This window comes from Otolemur garnettii, unplaced genomic scaffold (genome assembly GCF_000181295.1).
Source record: "Otolemur garnettii isolate 467f Iridium unplaced genomic scaffold, OtoGar3 scaffold00016, whole genome shotgun sequence".
In the NCBI taxonomy this organism is placed as follows: Eukaryota; Metazoa; Chordata; class Mammalia; order Primates; family Galagidae; genus Otolemur; species Otolemur garnettii.
This window is the reverse complement of record NW_003852411.1, coordinates 21,507,594-21,516,940: the sequence shown is the minus strand read 5'-3', so window position 1 is coordinate 21,516,940 and position 9,347 is coordinate 21,507,594. Positions and strand designations below refer to the sequence as shown.

The 9,347-nt window shown below is 40.9% G+C and overlaps 1 protein-coding gene across 3 annotated transcripts in view; it reads left to right on the top strand.

Moving 5' to 3' along the window:
* Positions 1-5,410: 5,410 nt before the first annotated feature.
* The window catches only part of FMO1 (flavin containing monooxygenase 1), a 49,042-nt gene continuing 45,105 nt past the window's right edge, over positions 5,411-9,347 (top strand). The window contains exon 1 of one of the 3 annotated variants that reach the window (XM_003785708.2): positions 5,411-5,559. The gene's annotated coding sequence lies outside the window, so the exon portion shown is untranslated. The remainder of the gene's footprint in view (positions 5,560-9,347) is intronic. The other 2 variants (XM_023510798.1, XM_023510799.1) reach the window with 2 other exon arrangements.

The following is a 9,347-nucleotide window of genomic DNA, read 5'->3' as shown; positions in this document are numbered from 1 at the left end:
AAAATAAGAACAAAAAGAAAGAATCAACCCAGTAGGATAGCAAAATGCTATGTAGGGTGAATACAACCTCTCTCTGAAGCCCCTTGAATATTCGGTAAAGTTTTAAAATGCAACAAACACTTAGTAGAGGTGGACTTTTTAGTGGGATACAGAAGGAGCTAGGCTCTGCATCAGATTGGTATGGGGCAAAAGAGTAACGGCACAGTCAGAGGTAATACAGACCTAGAGAAAACCGTGGAATAAGCAGAAGTCCTGGGGAGAGCTGCGAAACTAGGGGCATGTGCCGGGAACAGCAAGGCCCTGGCTGCTCTACAAGTTGCATATGTCTCTAATAAGTTCTCAGGTTGCCTAAGCCTTAGAAAGGTTTCTTAAAAGGGTGTATGTATCACATAAGCAACCAGCTTGGAATCCTCACTTACAGTATTCATAAAATCATGGAGAGATCTAGATATCTCTCTCAAGCAAACACATAGGCACTGCAGATTATTTGTTATTAAACCTGTTATTAAGCACCTACTGCAAGCCAAACACTGTGATGTCGGGGATATCAAGATGAACAAGAAAAAAAAAATGTGATTCGGTGCCGTAGCTCACTGAGTAGGGCGCCAGCCACATACACCAAGGCTGGTGGGTTCAAGCCCAGCCTGAGCCTGCTAAACAATGACAACTGTAATAAAAAAAAATAGCCAGGTGTTGTGGTGCGTACCTGTGGTCCCAGTTGCTCAGGAGGCTGAGGCAAGAGAATCACTTAAGCCCAAGAGTTTGAGATTGCTATGAGCTGTGATGCCTCAGCACTCTACCAAGGGTCACATGGTGAGACTATGTCTCAAAAAAAAAAAAAAGAATGCAAACTTTTAAAGTTTAATTAATCAATTTCTGTAGCATTTATAAAGAACTTCTATGAATGTTTTTTTTTTGAGCCAGAGTCTCACTATGTCACCCTTTGCAGAGTGCTATAACATCATAGCTCACAGCAACCTCAAACTCTTGGGCTTAAGCGATTCTCTTGCCTCAGCCTCCCAAGTAGCTGGGATGATAAGTGCCTACCACAATGTCCGGCTATTTTTTGGTTGTAGTTGTCATTGCTATTTGGCAGGCCTGGACTGGATTCAAACCTGCCAGCTCTGGTGTATGTGGCTGGCACCCTCGCCACTTGGCTACAGGCACCAAGACAACTTCTGTAAATTTTATTCTACCTGATCTTCACCCCAACCTTGTATGTTAGGCAAAGCAAGGATGATTATCCCACTCTACCAATAAAAGGATTAAGGAACTTGATTCTTCATCAGTGTAGTCTGCATTTCACCCCACTACACTATTCTAAATAAGATGCCATATAAACATTTCTTATTAATTACAAACTCCTTGGGCAGACACAGGATAGAATTCTAAGTGATAAAATAGTTTCCAATTCACAGTTGCAGACTTTCTCACAAAATCTCTATCAAACTATAAGACATTAAAGGAAATTCTAAAAGAGCATGTCTGCTATTTGCTTTCATCTATCAAGATATGAGTCTCTGAATCACCAAAACTGGCAGATAGAAGCCCCAGTGCAAACACAGAAACTGGCCTTGAGTAGGTTTACTGCTCTCCACCTCTGCTGTCAGTACTTTCATTCTGCAGGTGTGTTCTCACAAAAAGAAAAAGAGCTACCCCAACGTGTAAGGGACTTAGGAAATTACCCCCTCTTAGGAACACGAGCATTTACCAAGGGAAAAAAAAAAAACAGAAAACAAAATTAAAAAACCACTGCAGAGACAGGCACCTGCAGAGAGGACCTATGTAGATAGGGAGACTCTTGATGCTTCGGGGAGGCTGAGGGTGTTGAGAGGTAGGGAGTTGTGCTTGTCTTCATTCCACTCTATGTAGAGAGAAAGAAACAAATTGCAGTAGGTTGGTCCGATTTGCATCTGGGACTAACACTAAGTTAATTCTGTGCTCTCTTTCAGCTCTAAAATTCTATCGCTCTAAATCTGAATCAGAGCAGGGAAAGAAAGGAAGAGAAGTTAAAGAAGAAGATTTATAAATATAAGGAAGGAGTCAAAACACATCCCTCTAGTGCATCACGTGTCAGTAGTGTCAAGGGATGAAGCACTAACACCCAATCCCCAAATCTCTTTCAAATACCTTGAAATATAACAAAGATTATTTCTCTTTCATGGATGTGTCCATTAGGGACAGACCCTGGTTATCACAGTCGCTCAGCATCCAGGCTAGTGGAACAACCATCTTGAATACTAAGGAGAAGAACGTTCTATAGGATCTTGCACTGGCAATTAAATCATCTGGCCCAGAAGGGACACTTGTTACTCCGGCTCACGGTTCTTTAGCCAGAGAGAGTCACATGTTCGCAACCAACCACTAGAGGGCCAAGAAGTACAATCCTACAGTTCCCAGAAGGCAGAAAGTCCAAAAGATTTTCTAAAGAGCATTATTGTCTACCAGGCCGGCTCCTTGAGGTCTAGGTTCACCTGACCCATAAAGGGACTACAAGCTCTCCTCATCCCATGGCCTGGAGTACAATTAATTAATAATAAGCCCTAAAAATGGAAGAAAATGAAGGTGCCACCAATGGCCAATCTTCTCATTTTTAATTATCAATTTTGGAAAATGAGGCAATATAGGAAAGTGATCATTCTTAAAGCCCTTTGATTCATCTTATGTCATCAGTGTGCCTAGTAAGGCCCAGAGACATCCTTAGAGTACCTCCCATGCACATCAAGGTAAATGATTAAGCACTATGCTTTTGGGGGACACAGTGTCCCCGGCTCTCAAGATGTCTCTGACTCAATATCAAACATATTTTGGTTTTTTAAAAACTCATTTGAGCTAATAGAAGTCTTAAAGCCTTACTTTTGGATAAAATTTTGAAATCATCCAAATGTTATCTTCAGAGCTGCCAGAAGACAGCTGAATTTTGCAAAACTAACAATGCTGCCTCTGTGCAAAGCATTTAAAATAAGCCAGAAATAAGACAAGGGGTGAACTCCATGAGTGAGAAGCAACTGAGTGATCCACAAGGTCCAGATGCAGAGAGTCAAAGGGTGTGGTTATGCCACGCTGATGGGCAAGGGAAAAGATTCATTCTTTCAGAACTCTCTCCCTGCTCCAGTCCACCAGCCCCTCTTGGTGTTTGCTCTCTGTACCCGGGGGAGTCATTTCAATATTATGAATCAGTAATGAAGACACTTCAGCATCATCGTCACAATCACACACAGTATGATCTAGGAACAAGATTCTACACATGGACTCTCTCGTCTAAACCCCCTCACAAACATCTGAGACAGATGCTTTTGTGTCTGTTGTAAACTGAGGAAGCTAAAAGTTATACCATTTTTCCAAAATTTCTTTGTTTTGTTTTGTTTGAGACAGAATCTCACTTCGTTCCTGGGTAGAGTGCCATGGCATCATAGCTCACAGCCACCTCAAATTCTTTGACTCAGTCTATCCTCCTGCTTCAGCCTGAGTAACTGGGACTACAGGCGCCCACCATAATGCCTGGCTATTTATAGAGATAGGGTTTCACTTTAGCTCAGGCTCATCTCGAAATCCTGAGCTCAGGCAATCCACTGCCTTGGCCTCCCAGAGTGCTAGGATTACAGTCATGAGCCACTGCACCTGGCCTCAAGATTTCTCTGATAGTAACTGGTGAACACACTATTTGATCCCAGGACTTATGCCTCCAAAAGCCATGCTCCTCACCTATATCTCCCTTGTATTTTCTAAGTGTCAGAGAAATCATCCTCACTTAAAAAGATTTTGCAAAACTAGACCCACAGCTTTCACCACTAAGATAGACTCTCACTGGATTAAAGATTTAAACTTAAGACATGAAACTATAAAAATACTAGAAGAAAGTGCAGGGAAAGCTCTTGAAGAAATTGGCCTGGGCAAATATTTTATGAGGAGCCCCCACCACCCTGGGCAATTGAAGCAGCATCAAAAATACACTACTGGGACCTGATCAAACTAAAAAGCTTCTGCACAGCCAAGAACACAGTAAGTAAAGCAAGCAGACAGCCCTCAGAATGGGAGAAGATTTTTGCAGGTTATGGCCCTGACAAAGGTTTAATAACCAGAATCCACAGAGAACTCAAACATATTAGCAAGAAAAGAACAAGTGATCCTATCTCAGGGTGGGCAAGGGACTTAAAGAGAAACTTCTCTGAAGAAGACAGGTGCACGGCCTACAGACATATGAAAAAATGCTCATCATCCTTAATCATCAGAGAAATGCAAATCAAAACTAATTGAGATATCATCTAACTCCAGTAAGATTAGCCCATATCACAAAATCCCAAAACCAGAGATGCTGGCATGGATGTGGAGAAAAGGGAATGCTTCTACACTGCTGGTGGGAATGCAAACTAATATGTTCTTTTTGGAAGAATGTTTGGAGAACACTTAGAGAACTAAAAATAGACCTGCCATTTGATCCTACCATTCCTCTACTACGTATATATCCAGAAGACCAAAAATCATATTATAACAAAGATATTTGTATCAGAATGTTTATTGCAGCCCAATTCATAATTGCTAAGTCATGGAAGAAGTCCAAGTGCCCATCGACACACGAATGGATCAATAAATTGTGGTATATGTACACCATGGAATATTATGCAGCCTTAAAGAAAGATGGAGAATTTACCTCTTTCACGTTTACATGGATGGAGCTAGAACATATTCTTCTTAGCAAAGTATCTCAAGAATGGAAGGAATAGTATCCAATGTACTCAGTCCTAGTATGAAACTAATTTATAGCTTTCATATGAAAGCTATACCCTAATTATAGCCCAAGAATATGGGGAAAGGAGAAAGGGAGGGGAGGAGAGGGAGGAGGATGGGTGGAAGGAGGGTAATTTGTGGGACCACACCTACATTGCATCTTACAAGGGTACATGTGACACTTACTAAGTGTAGAATATAAACATCTTAACACAATAACTAAGAAAATGCCATGAAGGCTATGTTAACTGGTTTGATGAAAATATTTCAAATTGTCTATAAAACCAGCACATTGTACCCCATGACTACATTAATGTACACAGCAATGGTTTAATTAAAAAAAAAAAAAAGATTTTGCAAATTGAATTTACTAAAGTGCATGATGTATGACTCTTAAAAAAAAGAATAATTTTCTCTAAAGGTGAAATGGATCAAAACCTTTAACAATGAGTCTTTGGGGTAGCAGCTATTGGCATGATTGTCTTCTTTTATTCTCACCCCTTTGAAGACTGAAAATGATGAGCAATGAGGATGTGGCTGTCACTCTCTTAGTTTATACTCTGCAGCCTAAAGAGTCTAAAGGGCACAACATCAGACAGTGTTTCTCTTAGCCTTTCACTGTTCAATTAATCAGCAAGTTAAAATATAAACAACGACTAACTTTAGGCTCCAAATTCTACAGAACATTCCTTATCTCTGATTCCAGGTTCATCTGGTGTCCTGGGGACTCCCAGGTCAGCACTGGCTCCCGCTGATCCACTTTGATTTCTGCTTGCTCCGGAGTCTAAACTGCGTGGCAGGGCAGGCAACCAGGAGTTACAAGCACATCGAGTAAGTAACCAGATATAATCTCTGATTCCTTTGGCTAAGGAAGCTGGGGCCTGGATTTTCCCTCTTTTGTTATTGTGCTTCAAGTAGAATCACCTTATTAGGAAGCAACCAGCTCCCTGGCTTGCCCTGGAGGGGCTATAAAGCTAGTCCCTGCCCCGAAGTCCTGGAGTAGTGAATGTTGACTATTTGTAGTGGAAGAGAATAGTCAAAAATTATCAGCGTACATCAGTACATATCTGCTCGTTAGATTATTAAATGGTTGAATGAAAGGGTAAAACTTGGATTTCCAATGCAAAAGGAAATTAGTTATTTTTCTTAAATGCTTCATCAGTAGGTTCTAAAGTGACATGAGACAATGGTTCAGGGTGCTGACTGAAATGCTGGCATTGGGTGCAAGTGGGGAGTGAGAGGTCAGCTCCCGTTTGGACTTGACTAATTGGCTCTGGTATGTTATCTTTTTTTTTTATTTGTTATTAAAAATGTTTCATGCCCCATTCTATGTATATGTCAAAATTTCTTGATTTTCATGCCATTGATAGATCCTTTTTACTAATTCCAGTTCCAACTAAATTCATGAGATTATAAATATGAAGTATGTTGAAAATCATTTTTAGCAATTCAGTTCAATGCCACCTGTTTTATAGATAGAGAAACTGAGTCTCAGTCCTTTTCTTTTCTTTCTTTTTTTCTATTTTTTTTTTTTTTTTTTTTTTGAGAGAGAGAGAGAGATAGGATTTCTTGTTGCCCAGGTTGGTAGAATTATAGCTCCCTGCAGCCTCTAACTCCTGGACTCAAGGGATCATCCCACCTCAGCCTCCAGAGCAGCTGGGTCTACAAACATACACCACCAATTCCAGCTAATATTTTTTAAAAATTTTGTGGAGACAGGATCTCACTGTGTTGCCCAGGTTGGTCTCAAACTCCTGAGTTCAAGTGATCATCCTGCTTCAGCCTACTGGGTAGCTGGGATTACATGCGTGAGCCACTGCACACGATCCCTGGAGCCCTCTGTCCTACAGAACCTGCCATGACCTTATAACTGGCACAGGAGATTTAGAGCCTGGCAGAATTTTTGTTATCTGGTGGTTATGGCTAAGAATGGACTTGAGGAAATGGGGAGCTGCTGTAGAGGATAGAAATCTCAGAGCTCTGTGGAACAGAGAAGGAGCTAAGTCTCCATACTTAGATTGGGAGGAGCAAAACTGAAGCAGCACAGTGAAAGGCTGATGCAGACAGAAGAGCCCATGAAGAAGTCAACAGAGGTCACAGGGAAAATTGTGCAATTGGGAGAATGTGGGACAGGGAGTCACAGTTGCTATCCAACCGCTATCCAACCCAAGTTTCTTACCAGCTTGTGCTCCTTTGTCCCCAGGGACTAAATGGCCCTCTTCATCCACTCCCAATTTCTTTTCTTTTTAAAAGTTTATTTATTTATTTATTTATTTTTGGCCAGGGTTGGGTTTGAACCTGCCACCTCCAGTATATGGGGCCGGTGCCCTACTCCTTGAGCCAGAGGTGCCGCCCCACCCCCAATTTCTATCCAACTGAATCTACTGATTACTCCTGAAATGTCACAGCCCAGTTGAGAATATGGTATCATTGTGCAGTCTATATCAACAAGTATTTTAATGTACTGAAGTGTGTGTGTGTCTGTCTGTCTCAGAGTGGGTGAGGAAGGAGGGAGGGGGCTGGGGAATCATAAACAAAGGGCTGAAAATAACTTGACAGTGCCAGCAAAGATGGTTTCCTGGTAAATGCAAAGATGAATCACACTGGGACAGTTAAACATTGGCTAATCAATACTGTGCTGGACTCAGAGGCATGATAACTTGCGTTTTCCTGACAACAAGAGATAAGGTCTCCAGGTCAATAAAAAAATACCCAGAAAGTAAGACTCTTGACCAATAGCCAAACTTTTTAGGTGCAAGGGGCCCTTACTAGCCCCAGGCTATATAGTTCCTCTTAAGTGGTCAGGCCCAAATAACAGAATAAATATTTATGTTGGAATAACTTCGTAGTTGCTTGAACAAATAATTCACAAATTGAAAACAATAATAGTATTTTTCTTTTACTCACAATCACAATTATTTAGTAACGGGGCTTATGGGCCTGCCAAGCACTGGACAACTTCTCAATTCTTGACATCAGATTGGACGTGACTCCTTGGTTTTCTGTTCCACCTTGGTTTTCCTGGCATCCTTGCTTTTTGTCATAGCTGTTGCCAAATGCCTACCCTTGCAAAGATGCACTGTTGCCAAATGGCAAACAGCCTTACATAGTACTAAAACTGTTAATTACCTTGAACTAATTCTTAGCACGATGCTCAACAGACACTGAGAATCCCTCTGCTTTCCTCAAAATTTTAAAATAATTTAGGCCAGCTCTGCATGGTTTAGGAATGACAGCCCCGGTCTCCTGCTCTGACCCTTCATGATATGTCATCCTCATAACCCAAAGCAGGCACTCAGTCTGACCTTAGTAAATAATATATTCACATTTCACTTCTTTGAAGTAGAGAAAGCAGTATAAAATCCACAGGAAGGAGCATAGTAGTTTCTAACCTCATGGTTAAAAACTGGCAATCTCTGTGCCACCAATTACAATTTCCCAACTCATCTTCTAATTTTATGTTGCTTAAGCTATCTACAGGTTGTACTCACTTTCACCCAGTGGCATCTCCTTTCCCAATTTAGTTGTATTTTCCCAATTTCTCTTACCTATTTCTTTCATATATAATAAACTTGAATGAGTCTTTCTTCAAAATAATAACATATTTCCTCAAAGAATTCCAAGAAAGGAACAGCCCAAGTTTTGCTGAATATTTACATAAGAAACAATATCATTTGAAATGTGTTTCTGCATCTGCATGGGAAATAGCATTAATAATCAATGGTATTAAGGCACTTCCAATCTAATAAAATTTCCTAATTAGGTTTACATAATTACGGTCACTCTGTCTCCATGTAAAACAGTCTCACTAACTAGAAATTATTTTTACTTATAAAAAGGTGGAGGGAGGCGGTGCCTGTGGCTCAAAGGAGTAAAGCACTGGCCCCATATGCTGGAAGTGGTGGGTTCAAACCCTATCCCGGCCAAAAACTGCAAAAAAGGGGGGGATGGGAGAGGGGCCAAAACTTTTTCTAAAAAAGCATACTTGCCTGGGCATGACTCACTCCTGGAATCCTGGCACTCAGGGAGACTGAGGTGGGTAGATCAATTAAGCTAAGGAGTTTGAGATCAGCCTGAGCAAGAGTGAGACCCCATCTTTACAAAAAATAGAAGAACTAGCTGGGCATAGTGGCACACGCCTGTAGACCCAGCTACTCAGGAGGCTTGAGATAAGAGGATTGCTCAAGCCTAAGAGGTTGAAGTTGCTGTGAGGTATGAAGACCCCACAGCACTCTATCCAAGGTGACAGAGTAAGACTCTGTCTCAAAAAAAATTAAATTAAAAGGCACACTTATTTCAAATCGATTGGTTTCATGTAATTATCAGTAGCTGAAGGAGTAGTTAGAAGCATTAACTTTCATGTGACAGGGCGGGGGTATTCACGTTGGGGGCCTCTCTGCTCACATTTTCTCATGTTCGCTTCCAAACACGGGGAGCAACTCAATGGGAAAATGGCTGTATACCATGCAGATGTGAACAAAAATTAAAGAAAGAAAAAAATACCTTTCCAGGTGACTTTGAAACCCATCTGGTGCCCTTTTTTTCATTTCTCTCTTTCCCTTTCTTTCATCATCATTCCTTTCAAAAAGACAACTTTTTTTTTTTTTTTTTTTTTTTTT